Below are 14,805 nucleotides of genomic sequence, written 5' to 3'. Positions count from 1 at the left end.
CACCCATGGCACAGCAAAGGAGATAGAAGTTTATTGAATACCCTGCAAGGGAGCTGTGAGCAGGGCAGCAAAGGACAGACTGTCTTCCAGAAGGCAGTGCTGGGGCAGGGACAGCTGTGATGAAGGGGAGAAGGGGAGAGGTGTGGGAACACATGCAATTTTCCCTTTTTGGCATCTTTGCCTGGGTGTCAGCTGCCCATTGGTCAGCTAAGGCCTACAGCTCTTTTGAGGTGGATATCCTAATGAGCCTGTTGATGTCAACCAGGCAGCTGCTGTGAACCCCACTACCTCACTCAGGTTCCCATTGCTCAAGCCCATTGCCTAAATGCAGCCTCTACAGTGTAGACATTTCCCCTCCAGGTGGCAGAGCTTAGGTCCCTTCTCTCTGCTGCGGGCAGGCTGGACTCCATGAAAATGAAATGCGGTACCTTCGCAGTGGAGAAACCCACAATCATCACCTTCTCCAACACCGTCATCATCCACATTTTGGGCAGGGAATATGCGGAGCCTCCATGAGGTTCTCCCCGCATCCACAACCATGAGACTACATCTAACAAGCCAGATTGGAACTGTTCTGGAATGCCCACTCAGAACAGATTTGGGGTCTCTAACAGGCTGGTGTAAACCCTTCGATGCGGTGAGTTGTCCTCACTGATGCTGGTGACTGGGCTCCAACCCAACCTGGAATGGGTCATATGGGTCCTTCAGAGATGAAGCTCTCCGGCACAGGCTCAAAGCCCAGCGTTCCTTCGCAAGATTCCCCTCACTGTCTCTATCCTGGAGGCTGCCCGAGTCTGAGAGAGCCACTTGGTTGGGCTTCTCCAGGGATCTGCCTCTCAGAGACCACAGAAGGGAACACTGGGGTGGTGCTCTGAGCCTCTGATGACCCAGAGTCCAGGAAGTACCCTCCCTTCTGCGGAAGTTGAGGAAGGAGCACTTCTGGGTGGGACCCGTGACCTCCCCAGCTAAGTAGGAAAGGCAGCCAGGGATGGGCAAGCATGTGTAACATAAACTGTGGGCCAGGCCCCAAAGCAGGTGTTACAGGGAAGGAAAGCTTTCATCTGATGTGACCTAACAGTCCTGCACTCTGACCAGCTCATGTCCAAACAATGCTGAGTGTGTGTATTCCTTTCTAGGGCTGCTGTGAGAAATGACCACAAATGTAAATGGTTTAAGGCGATAGCAGTGGTTCCTCACAGAGTCCTGGAAGCCACAAGTCCAAAATCAAGGGGTCAGGAGGGCCATGCTTCCTTCCAGAGGCTCCAGGGAGGGGTCCTTCCTTGCCTCTGCCAGTTTCTGGGGACCCCAAGTGGCATCACTCAGTCTCTGGTGAATCATGACATGGCCTTCTTCCCTCTATGTGCGTCTGTCTCTGTGTCCTTTCTATTCCTATGAGGATGAAAGCTCACCCAACTCCAGTAGGACCCCTCCTTAACTAACTTCACCTGCAATGACTCTGTGAGACGACACCTTTCTTGGTCACATTCTGAGGTTCTGAGGTTCCAGGAGAACATGAAGATGGGAGATGCTGTTCAATCTAGCACAGTGTAGATCCCACATCTGATAGGTAAGCAGGAGACAAACAAGGAGTGTCAACTCTTAATAGATGACTGAGACAACCCAGGTGTTGTAGCATCCCCCTATGTCCCATACCAGGCTCCTATTCCAGCCCCACCATGAGGCCCCTATCTAACTGTCGATGCTACTTCACTCCTCTAAACCCAGGCTCCTCATCTCAAAATAGAGATGTCACTTACAAAGGATGCAAAACAATGAGCATTTTCAGGGCTCAATCCACAGTGACTCTGACTAGCCTCTCCAGGGCTAGCAACAGGAAGGATGTGCGTTAAAACACCCAGAAGCACATCTCATGCTTGTCATTCTGCATTTGCCATTAATAACAAGAACAAATAAATTTCAGAGTTCAGACTGGGAAGGCTTATTGCAAACATCCCCATCCTGCTCTTTCAAACAGATCGCCCTCCCTTGTCCAGCCCATCCTCTAGTGTCACTCACCACTGGTAAGACCTGGAAGCCATTACTGACCCTGGGAGTAGAGCCTTAATGGACACAGAAACAGATGCCTCTGTCAGCAGTGAAACTGGACAAAGGTGGACAAGGAGATGGCCTCTTGTCCCTCCTATTTCCTCCAGACCCTGCCCTCCATCCTGGCTGAAACAAAAGGGGCACCACACCCAGCAAAGACAAAAGCTCTTTCCACACTGGGCCCTAAGGCACACCTTTTCTCACTCCCCAAGAGTCAAGAGTCCCAGTGTCAATCCAGGGAAATGCCAGTCACTCCTTTCCAAAAGGAAAAGCAAAAGACCTATCCCTTATTTGGGCAGAAAACCTACTAGCTACTTAAGTAAGCAGCAATCCCATAGGGCCAGCTGGTCCTCATGTCTGCATGGCCAACACCAAGCGGTTGTTATCACATAGTGCTTCACAGTTACTAAAAATGCTTGGCATACTAAAAATGCTTCATCTTGGTCCTCACAGAGTCCCATAACCCTAAATAGGCCACATTCCCATCCTCCATCTCTAGAGGAGAAACCTAAGGCTCAGAGAGGCTGAGTGTCAGAGCCTGCACTCTGATTCAGGCTCTAGGTGTAGGTTCAGTGTCCCTTTTAATGGTCCCTGTACTACCTACGGAGTAGATGTCTATCTTGCATGACTTGGCCTGAAGTGCATATAGCCCCCCTTCCTTGTAGGAAGAGATCCACCATCATCCTTATCTCACAGGGGTCACCTTACAGGTTCCCATAACTTTTCCTGTATATCAACATATACAGTTGCATCTGACCAAGAGGTAGTGTTGCCCAATGGAGAAAGCTGGGGACGTGGATTGAAAGAGACCCAGATGTTAATCTGATCTCTGCCAGATTTTGGTGATGTTGGTTCGTTCCTTGTAGTAGGGAAATAACTCCTGCTCAGCATCACAGCACAGAGGCATAAATGCAACATATATAAAGCCTAATGCCATACCTCTCATAAACAGCAGCCATTATTAAGCCATCAAACACCCAAAAGATCTTCCTTAGAGGAAAAAGGACCACATCATTGATGTGGCAGAGATTGACCTGAATAGAAGCAAGCTCCGTGTGTGAGAAGCCTCAGTGCCTGAAGACTGATAAATCCAAACTGTCAGGTGACAGAATCCTATCAGGTCAGACTCTTGTTTCTAATGTAGGTGCTCACCCCTGAGCCACTGGCTTAAACATCTTGAGGGGACTGACCTGGGTGAGTCCAGGGAGGAATCCCAAATAGCCTGTTCATCTTTCAGTAGCTAACAATGGCTGGGCATTTCTCTTTAGGCACAACAATTTAGTGTCATTGGAGTCTGCACGTTTGTGGGGTTTTTAGCTCCTATTAAGCTATTACTACTTCAAATATGTGGAAAATTCACCTGCAAGCATGGCACTTTTAATATTTTTGATGTGCCCCAGGAAGTGACTCAGCTTCCTCCAGGACTGAAGTGGCTACAGTGGAGAAGGGGGCAACTCAATCTGCCAGGAGCAGGGAAGCCAGCCAGATGCACCATAATCCACACACATGGAATATATACTGCTAATCTGGCTAAGAAATGGCTACAGAACAGGAATTTTCAGATTGAAGGAGCCCTCCAAGAGTTGAACACACTGGATGAAAATAGACCCACACCAAAACTCCCTATGCATCCTAGAAAGAAACCATAAAGGTTTACACCAAAAAAAGGTGGGGATGGAGGGGCACATGGCATCAATTTCTCCACAGCCACTCCAGAAACTAGAAGACATAAATCAATGCCTTCTCAATTCTGAAAGTATGTAATTTCCAGCCCAGAATTCTATACCTAGCCAATCAATTAAGTATGAATGTAGAATATAGATATTTTCAAATGTGCAAAATTTCAAAAATATTTCTTCCCTTCTCTCTTTCCCAGGAAGCTATTAGAGTTTATACTTTACAAAATTGAGGTAGTGAATCAGAGAACATGGAGGCATGGACTCTAAGAAGCAGGAAATCCAATACAGGAGAGGAAAGGGGAGTCCTAGGGCAAACACCAGGTGAAGGTGCTGGAATGGCAGCCATGCACCAGATCTAGACTTCTACCTTGATGGAGGCATAGAGGCTCTAGGGGAAACTTCCTCAATAGAAAGACATTGTAGAGCACCTAAGATGGATGAATAATCTGTGGAATATTCCTACAATGGAATATTATTCAGAAATAAGAAATGATCTATCAAGCCATTAAAAGACATGAAGGAAACTTAAAAGTATATAACTAAGTGAAAGAAGCCAATCTGAAAAGGCTGTATGTTTCCAACTATATGATATTGTGAAAAAGGCAAAACTATGGAGACAGTAAAGAGATGGGTGGTTGCCAGGGGTTAGGTGCAAAGGAGAAATGAATACATAGATGGCAGAGCATTTTTAGGGCTGTAAAATTAATCTGTGTAATATTATAATAATGTCATCATACATTTATTAAAACCCATAGAATGTACAACACCAAGAGTGAACCCTAATGTAAACTATGAACTTTGTGTGATAATAGTGTGTTGATGTTGGTTCATTAATCATAACAAATGTAGGGATATGGGAGATGTTGATAGTGGGAAAGGATGTGGGGACAAGTGTGGGGACAGGGAGATAGGGGAATTTTCTGTACTTTCCACTCAATTTTGCTGCAAACCTAAAACTGCTCTAAAACATAAAGTATGTTAAAATAAAAGAGTATCTGGCATGAATATTTTAATTTAAATTACTGGAGAAGAATTTGGGAATAAATTAGTGATTGTATTTGAAAAGTAAAAACTAAAAACAATTATGAACTCCAGGGAAAACAAAAATTCACACAGGAGACAAAAATCAAGTACAGTTTACTACAGGGCTCATCTGTCAATGATAGTGACATAGTCATAGAATATAAACCCTGAATGGGGACTTCACCAAAACTGCAAAATAGCTATGCTGAGCAGAGGTTGGAAGTATGATCATCTGTGCCCCTGTGTGTGTGTGTGTGTGTGTGTGTGTGTGTGTGTGTGTGTTGCAGGCAAGGAGAATTGTGTGTATGAATAAAAGGTTAGTATCAGGCCCATGCCTCCCAAGGCTAGCCTGAGGATAAGACCTGAGTCTGTCCTCTAACAATACAGCTTCTGTGAAGACTATAAAAGTAAGATAAATGAGAAACGAATGCAGTGTCCATCTGGTTTGTCCTAGAACCCCTCATCTCTAGGACAGCCCTGAAGTGGGGAGCCTGTGAGCTGGCACACCAGCCTCGGGCCTACATAACCAGGACAGTGTAAGAGATCAAGGGGGAACTATGGCTGTGGCTTCTCTGCATCCAGATGACCTCACATGGCCTGGCTCTTCTCTGGTGGCAGCCATCCCCATTCCAAGTGGGTGAGGAGGTAAAAGAGGTGGTCACTGGGCTCCTGCTGGATAAAGATGTTGGGCATGTTGCCTTTACGTCCTGCATCCCAGGACAGAGTGGTCAGAGATTAAAGTCTGTTTCATCTGGCAAGTTGGGTACTGATTAAAAACTTTCACCACTCTGGTAATGGCACCAGAGGAGTTAAATCTCATCTTTATAAAAAAAAAAAAAAAGTCGATAGATGCTATTCTAGGTCTGAAAAATCAAAATGTAGCAACATAGGTATGTGATTTGGACATAGGAAGGTAAACCGGAAGCATCAGTTGAAGGACATCAGGAAGAATTAGAGCATGGGCTGGGAAAGGGCAGGCTGCCCCAGGCATGGAAATTTGTAGAGCAGTTTGGCTCTTTAGACTGTGTACAGGTACAAATAAGTAGTGCCTATAAAAAGACTTTTTTGAAAGACAGGAAAAATATATAAAAATATCACAACCTTAATTCATGAGCTTCGGGTAGCTTTTTATCTTGTCTAATTTTCAGTCATTGTTTCACATCTCCTAAAAAACATTTATCATTATAAAGTAAGGAACAAAATAATCTGTAAGATTGATGAGAAAAACATGGAGATGGGCCTTTGCCAACTCTTCCTCTGCAGACAAATGTTCCAAACAGGTTTCAAAACCTCTTTGTAACTAGATTTATCTTTCTAAGCAGATAAATTTCATTCTGCAGTGTGTTGAGACAAATTCCTAACCTGACTGTGCTTTTTTAATTATCGCCATAATTATTATTAGAAAAAAACTAAAAAATAGCCAACTCCTGTTGTGTCTGTATGCTATGCAGGTCACCGTGCTAAATTCTCTACTTGAATTATTTTATGCAGATTTTAGGGACAGCCTTTTGAGAAGAGTCTCTTTATTATTACCCTTATTTTACAATGAGACAGTCAAGCCCTAAAGAGGTGAGCTCGACTGCAGGGGCAGCAGCAGCGGGCCAGGACACAGACCACACGTCAGTTCATGCTCTCCTGCCTTCACCTTCAGTTTCTATTGTCTTGACACCAGCACATTTGATCAAACATGCTGAGAATGACTCCTTGCTGTTACTACTGCCGTTGACACTTATTTGTTGAGGCTAAATTATAATCCAGCACTGACCCTCATGCCATGAGGAATACAAGGCTTTTAAGTGATTTGCCCACGTCTGAGGGCTGATGGTAGGCGTGTGTATGCCTTTGCTCAGGCTGCCATAACTTAGGGACTGAGTGGCTAAACAACCAAAATTAATTTCCTTGCACTTCTGGAGGCTGGAAGTGAAAGATCAAGGTATCTGCAGTACTGGTTTCTTCTTAGGCCCCTCCTTGGCTTGTAGACAGCTGTTGTCTCTCCATGTCCTTGCATGGCCTCCTATGTATATGGCTATGATTCCCCTTGCTCTTCCTTCCTTTCTTTCTTTCTCTCTTTCCTTCTTTCTTCCTTTCTTTCTTTTCTTATTTTCTCTTGACAATTATTTAAGACCTTTATTAACAGATGCTTGCTGTTTGTTGACTTTTTTGGAAAGAATCAGGTTGTAAACTTTTATTACAAGTTTAAAATGAGGCTATTAAAACTCTCAACTCCACCAGATATGAAACAACTTAAGAATCTTTAAAGATGTATTGAGAAAAACCAAGCTTCAAAAAAATGTTTGTCATTGCCCAAAAGAGATGTCTTTAGGTAAAAATAATAAAGCCCCATGCTGCATAGATAATGCAGAGATTCTCGTTATTTAGTCAGCGGGCTAAAAGTTTCTTTCTTATTCCTATTCATTTCTTCTTGTTGGGTGATGAATCAGAGTGATGACAGAGAAGATACATTTACTCAGCTCCCCCTTGCTGAGACTTGGGAGGACACAAATTCCCAGCTGGTGGATTCCCTGCCTTTGTCTCTTTGCCAACTTGTAGTTTAGGGTTTTCTGGGCATCATTGTCAGTAATTGAAGTTGTGATGGTAGTGACACTGAGGTGGCTGCTGACTTTGGATCTCACCCCCTTGATTCTCCTTAGCTTTTTCATTGTCGTCCTCTCCGGGCTCTCTTTGGCAAGCAGGCCCATGCAGAACAATGGTTTATAACCCAATATGTACTCTGTCTCACTGGACTACCTTGTTCTCCTGCACCCTGGCTGTCAGCACCTTCCATCACTTATTCCTGCTCAGGAGGGTTGGGACATGGGGTTCGATGCCCATAGGCTCTCCACGAGGACAGAGATGGGAACTGTGCTTGCGGTTGGGCTTGTGCTGTTGGGCCCAACCTCTCTGACCCCTCCTACTTTTCCTCACAGTCACTATTCTGGTACTTTGCTGGTGATTGCATGGACCCCTGTGACATGGATAGTGTCTATAATAGTTACGGTACGCTGTATATTTACCATCTTGCACTGGAGCTCCACCAGGACCCTTCACATTTGCTGCCTCCTCACACTTTTCTCCTTCAACAACATCAAACTCCATAGTCTCTCCCACTCCGACTGTGAAGTTAATTCCTGAGGCTATTTTTTTATGGCAATATGATGTACAGATACACCTTCCTTGATATCATTTCTGTTTCTTACTTGAACCATTTACTGTTTGCTTACCTTCATTGCGATGACCTTGTACCCACCAGTAGGCACCACCCATGTGAGGCTGCTTGAGCCTTCACTTGCTGGGTGGCTGTCCCTAATGCCTAGATTGGTATGAGCAGTGTTGAGAGTAGGATGGTGGGTGGCTGCTGGGTCTGAGCCTCAGTATTCATAGTTGTGGGGATGGTGACTAGAGTTGGGTTGTTTTCTCGGTGGGGGATGGTGGCTGGGGAGTTGGGGCATGTGGTAACTAGGCCAATGTCAGTGGTGGGACTACTCAGGGCTCTCTGGGAACACATCTCAAATCCTACTACCAGTGGAACTCTGAATAGCTCTTGAAAGAACTTATCTCCAAACACAGTCACATCCTGAGAAAATAGGGGACAGGACTTCTATTAAGTGAATGTCCTTACCCATGAGCCCCAAAGTAGGGTGACCAGCTAGCAATATTAACATCCCCAGGGAACTTGTGAGAAATGAAATGTAGACCCCCCCACCCCAACCCACTGAAGCAGACCCCTGGGAGTGGGGTACAGCCATCTGTGTTCAACAAGCCCTCTGGGATGTTCTGACCCAGCTACAATTTGAAGGATAACCTTGCCCTGGGAGAAGCTCAGAGGATCTGAATTCCAGAGACATAGATGCCACTGGAGGAACTTCACCACTAAGTACACATCAGGCAGAGCAACACAGAGAGAATATATTTTATTTATTCTTAGCATAAATGGGCTGCTACTATCAGGCACCTGCCCTAAGGTGCCCAGAACTGAGCTTGTTTGCCTCAGGCCACACCAGTTGGAGGCAAGGAAAGCCAACCCCAGGTACACAGGTAGGGCAAGTAGCTGCTAGGGTAGGTAGTATGCAAGGCAGGTAGTAGGTAGGAGAAGACAGGTGGCAGGATGGGCAACATGTGGCACTCCTAACTTTTAAGATGGTTGGTGACTCACCAATCCACCTAGCTGGGGAGTGATGATGCCAGGATGTAAATTCTGCTTCTCAGACTCTTTGATCCTTGTTAGCACAGACCTTGCACTCAGGCATAAGTTCCCCCGAACTGCCCTGTTCACCCCTGCCCCAATCACCACTTGTTCCTGTCGGCAGAATCACAGATGCCCTATTTTCTAGAGTCCAACATTTTCCTTTGAACTCTGTTTACACGAAATAAATTCCACTCTTTATTACCCATGGGTTTCTCAAGCTGTGGTATAGTGTGGCTATGTTTTATGATGTGTCTGCATTCACAGGGTCTATCTCCTAACAAAACGTGAGTGACCGACTGCCCAGTGTGGGTTAACTGCCATGGTGGGCTTGCTGATGCCTTTTCTATTTCTGGAAAGCACTCCTGCCAGGGAACAGCCTGCCAAAAACCTCAAGCAGGTGATCACAAAAAGCCTGACTCTCAGCCTTCAAGGCAGGCGTCCTCCTGCAGATGAGGACTCAGTGGCCAGCACCTGCAGGGCCAGGAAGGACCCATCAACAGCCAGGGATGCCCGCTGTTAGTGCCACCATCACATGTCTTCTGAAAATACGTGAGTTGAGTCTCCTTGGACTTCCCACACGAGGGGCTAAGACCAAGGCCTCACTTCCTCTTTCTCCATCACTTGCCCCCTTTCAAGTGTCTCATCTCCCACATTTGGGGAAGTTATTCTTACCTAAATGTCCCAACTGTCTTTCCTTTTGCAAGGTGGCTCACTCCATGGCAGAAGGGAAGCGTCCTGCCCAAATCCAGACGAGCCCTCGGATGTTCACCAGTGTCTCTGAGCCAGGTCAGCCAACCTCTCCCCTGGAAAAGCCAACAGCACCTCCTCTGCTGTCCCCCTGAGCCCACCTCCCAAGGCAGCACGGAGCCCAGAGCACATCGCCCTCCGCCCGTGGTCACCAGATGTCTAAATGTGCAGGCTTGCTTCAAAGCCAGGCCCCCAGACAGAATGTATGCTTGCCTATGCTTCAACGGAAATTAAGCCAAGAATGATGTATAGATGAAAGTTCTAACACTTTTCCTATTTAGACAGCAGGAGGTGTCCAGCCCCTGAAGTTGCTCACTGTCCCTCAATGTCAGGGGAGCATGGGGTTAGCACATTGTCCTGGGTTACATCACCTGCTGCTCTGCCCTCAGTGACTTTCTTCTGGCCGAGGGGAACGTGTCACACATCATCAGTACTGGCCCTCTTGCTGGAGCAGGACTGAGACTTCTCTGAACAGGACTGGGACTTTCTTAGACACTTTGGACTGGAGGGGGGTATTTTCAAGAGCACAGGCATGGACACCAGTGGGCAGCAGTGTGGTTGTGCAGAAAAGCACACACATTGGCCCAGAAAGGACAATGCTGAAACCTCCCCTCTTGCCGTTGACCAGCCAGTCACCTCAGACCAGTGGCCCATCCATGCAGCACCCACTCAAAAATGACTATGGGCCCTTACTCTGAGCCAGACACTGTTCTGGGCACCAGGAGACAGCAATGAAATGCTGTGACAAGGTCCCTGCTTCTGTTTGACGTCTCTTCTCGTGGGGGAGACAATCCACAGCAGATAGACAAACCGGAACAACATCGTTGGGGAATGATGAGTAAAATATGGAAAATTTCAAGCCGGGTTGGTGATGGGGTGGAGCTGCTGCAGTGTCTTCCCCATAGGAAGGTGCTATTATTATGCATGATAATAACCATGTGGCTCTCAGGGCAGCCACACAGTCCTCTTAGTAACAAGAAAGTGCTACCCTGAGCAGAGCATCCCACCTCCAGTCCTGGGTCCTCACAGAGAAGCGACTCTCCCCTTCTTGGCTTTATTGTGATGAAGAAAGATAGGAGGACCAAAGGCAGACTGAGGAGCAGGGTGGGTATTCTGCTCAAGGGGGAAGTGGATGAGATTAGCAGGTAAACCCTGTGTGTGCTGGGCTGTACCAGCACTGGGCCTATTTCCCCCACTGAGCTCTTGCTGTTGAACCACAGCCGAACTGGTGTCTGGAGGAGGCCTGTGACTACAGGGCCATCTCAGCAAAGGTCCCCTGCAGCATGCCTGCAGACCATCCTGGTAGGACTCCCGATCTCCCAGCAGAGTCCCTGGGGTAATGCATCGGTGGCCTGTGCCCCTGCACCATGAAAGGAGTAGAACACCCATGAAAAGGGACTATGGTGTGATTGCATTTAAAATCAGCTTTGCTCAAAATCTGTCTTAAATGTCTATAAGAGAATGGGGCAGAGGCCTTTTAAGAAAGTGCTGTATGCATTTGCTTCAATGTGGATGGAACTGGAAGGTATTATGCTGAGTGAAGTAAGTCAATCAGAGAAGGACAAACAGTGTATGTTCTCATTCATGTGGGGAATATAAATAATAGTGAAAGGGAATATAAGGGAAGGGAGAAGAAATGTGTGGGAAATATCAGAAAGGGAGACAGAACATAAAGACTCCTGACTCTGGGAAACGAACTAGGGGTGGTGGAAGGGGAGGAGGGCGGGTGTTGGGGGTGAAAGGGTGACAGGCACTGAGGGGGGCACTTGACGGGATGAGCACTGGGTGTTATTCTGTATGTTGGTAAATTTAATAATAAATTTATTATTAAAAAATAAATAAAATAAAATAAAATAAAATAAAGAAAGTGGTGTATGTGAAAACAAGTCAGGGGAATGTGTTTAAGGAAAGGGAATCCTTTTGGGACTGGGAGAGCATTAGGAAGGAGGCAGCAGAGTCTGGGGACAGGGCCGGGGGAGTCTGAATCTCTGAGGATGGAGGCGGGGGTCAGATCCAGGAGAATGGGTGGGTGATGGCACCATGGGCTAGGAGGGCAGGGCTTGTGTGGCACTAACTCATGTGCTCCAGAGGTCCCCTAGGAGGCTATGTTTTGGTAAAAGGGAAGCTTTGTCTTTCTTTTTCTTTGCTTTTCTTTTTGTTCCTAAGGGGGATTGAGAAAACACTTCCCCAATCTCCGGCTAAGGGGTTATGGTTGGGTTGAAAGTGGATGGGAATTAGGGACACTGTTTATTCTGCTCAGCCCAGTACTATTTCCTGTCTACAAACTTTATGCCAATATAGTCAAGAGACTTAGGAAAACAAGACACACCAACCTCAAAGCCTGTACATAGACACAGCCCACCCATCCAGAGTAAATAGCTTCTAGCCCCAGGGCCTCCATCCTGTGAAGCCCAGTATCTTTCCTGATGTTTCCTCAGCAGTGTGGCTCTGTCAGGCAAGGACTGTTTGGAGAATGGACGCTGAAGTACAAATCTAGACACAGCAGGGGTCCATCCGTAGGTTTTTGCTTTGAAGCATCACATGCTCTTCTGATAGCAGCACTGAATACACTTGTATCAGTAGTAAAACACCACTGCACTAACAACACGACTGAGTGACATCGTGTCTTCATTCCAAAGACCCTGGGAACAACATCTGAGCCACCATTGCTGGGGCAGGGTGGGGGTTGGGGTCTGGGGACAGCTCTTCCAGGCCCCACTGTCTCTCTGGAAATTACCACAGACGTACCTCGTCTTCTTGTGCTTTGCTTTATTATGCTTCGAAGAGGTTGTGCTTTTATAAATGGAAGGTTTGTGGCAACCCTGCATGGAGCAAGTCTATTTCCACCATTTTCCAACAGCATTTGCTCACTCCGTGTCCCTGTGTCATGTTTTGCTAATTCTCACAACATTCCAAACTTTTTCCGTACTATTTGTTATGGTGACCTGGGATTGGTGTTCATGACTCACTAAGAGCTCAGATAATGATACTTTTTTAGCCATAAAGTATTTATGTACATTGTTGTTTTAGACATAATACTGTTGCACACTTAATAGACCACAGTATAGTGTGAACATAACTTTTATATGCACTGAGAAACTAAACAACTCATTTGACTCATTGTCTTGTGATACTTGCTGTATTGCAGTGGTCTGGAACTCAATCTGTGATGTCTCCTAGCTATATCCGTACTGTCAGGGGTACAGATGTCCTGGACATAGTCGGCTGTGCCTGGCACACTATCACAGCAGCAGTGTCACAAAGGAGGCAAGTCTGCCTCCCAAAACAAGACGCGACTGTTTAACTGGACCAACCTATTCCCAGGAAAGATTTGGACAATGTGCCTAAATTTGTTCTTTTCTGTTTGTCCCAATCTATACTTCTGCCCCTTTACAGATAGCTGCAGAGGGTGCAGCCCCACTACAGGGGACTGTGGATTCACTCTTACCTGAATCTCTCTCCACAGCCAACTTGGTGTTTAATGTATGACATGTCTTAAACTGTCAGATGGGTGAACAAAAGAGTTCAGAGTATGCCAGCCCAAAACATGCCACTTCAGCATTATTATTTTGAGCTAAACACATTTGAAATTCAACTGATGCAGAAGGAAGGCTTCCCGGAGCTTTCCTTATCTGAATAAAAGCAAAAACTTCTGGGAAATGGGAACTGCCATAAATTCTGTCTCCTGGGGAAATTTTATGGCTGGGAGGAAAACAGAAAGTTGGCACCGAGATGGACCTGAACAAACAAACCTTATTCCATTAGTTCCCCCATATTTTGACTTTCCCATAGCTTGCCACCCTTGGAAGACTTCGCCTTGTCACTCTACAAACAGCTGCGGAAGTGCTTACATTAACCTCAGTGATAGTGGTGACACAAGCTCCACGCTTTCAGGGAAAAACTTGAATCCAAGTTTGGGAAACGCACCTTGGAAGCCCCGTTATACATCAGCTGCTCAAATATTCCCTCACTGCCAGATTCATCACAGAGCCAACAACGGCTCAGTTGCCTCCACTATCACTTAACCTGAGACGTGAGTCTTCACCAGAGTCTGGACTTATCCAGTTGACGTCTGAGACACATTCCAGCTGCTCTGACATTGAAGGCCAGCCCTGAGTGCAACCCAGAAAGTGAGTCGTCTGGAGGCTGCCATGTGAGGGTGTTCAGCAGTTCTGATGACCCCACATCTCTTCCATGGGCCTCCCACTCCACCACCCATTCCCACCGTTAGAGTCTCTCCTATAGGGTAAAGTAGGAGACCACTACCCTCCACAACATGGCAAGACAGTAAATGAGAGGAAATAGGGAATGGAATTTACTCTGAGTTCACCCACACAGCAGGTACTTAAGCCTCACGCAACCCACCAGCAGTAACCACTACCATCCCCACTTCACAGATTAGGAGGCTGAGGTTTCCAATTTCTTACCAGGATCACATGTGAGCAAATGGAAGAGCTGAACCTAGAACTCAGATCTGTCTGGCTCATTCTACCTTTTTTTTTTTTTTTTGTCAGAATTGACGCAAATCTCAAAAACAAGTGACACAACTTCAACAAAGAATATCTAAGAGATGAAATTAAACTTAAAACAAAGATTGAGCTGTGACCATTCAGATCTGGTTTTGCTAATCCCTCCCATTCTGATTCCATTATGTTTTATGCTTATCAGCCATTGAGCTAAAAGGGAAACTCCCCAAGTCTGACAACACCCTCAACATGTGCCACAGTGCCAAATTATCCTAGGTCCTAGGAAAACACCAACACTCTTTTGTTTGTATGAGAAATATTCAAATATGTGTATGCTTAACATGGAAATAAAATCCACTTTCCCAAGAGATATTTTCTAGTTTCCTGATTTGAAAAAAAAAAAAAACATCCCCTTTCATCTGAATTGGTCCTGAGAATGTCAGTTTAGTTGGAAAGTGGTTTTGCCAATGAAGTGCCTTCCTCACTAGCCCCCATGAGTACCTTGTTCACCAGCTGGACCCTTGCCTTCCCCCTCAAAAGGTAGGGTTTCAGGTAATCAATGAGTTTCTTGGGATCTTAGGCTAGATAGTCCATTTAAAAGGATTCCCCACAAATTTTTTTAAATGATTTAGGAATCTGCAAAGACTTCAGGAAAGAA

The 14,805-nt window shown here is 46.0% G+C and overlaps 1 pseudogene; it reads right to left on the bottom strand.

Moving 5' to 3' along the window:
- Nucleotides 1-7,211: 7,211 nt before the first annotated feature.
- LOC140618858 (Y-box-binding protein 1 pseudogene) lies at nucleotides 7,212-7,954 on the bottom strand (annotated as a pseudogene).
- Between the last annotated feature and the right edge of the window lie 6,851 nt (nucleotides 7,955-14,805).

Source organism: Canis lupus, chromosome 26 (genome assembly GCF_048164855.1).
Source record: "Canis lupus baileyi chromosome 26, mCanLup2.hap1, whole genome shotgun sequence".
Lineage (NCBI taxonomy): Eukaryota > Metazoa > Chordata > Mammalia > Carnivora > Canidae > Canis > Canis lupus.
The sequence above is the reverse complement of the archived record's forward strand: the minus strand, read 5'-3'. Positions and strand labels throughout refer to the sequence as shown.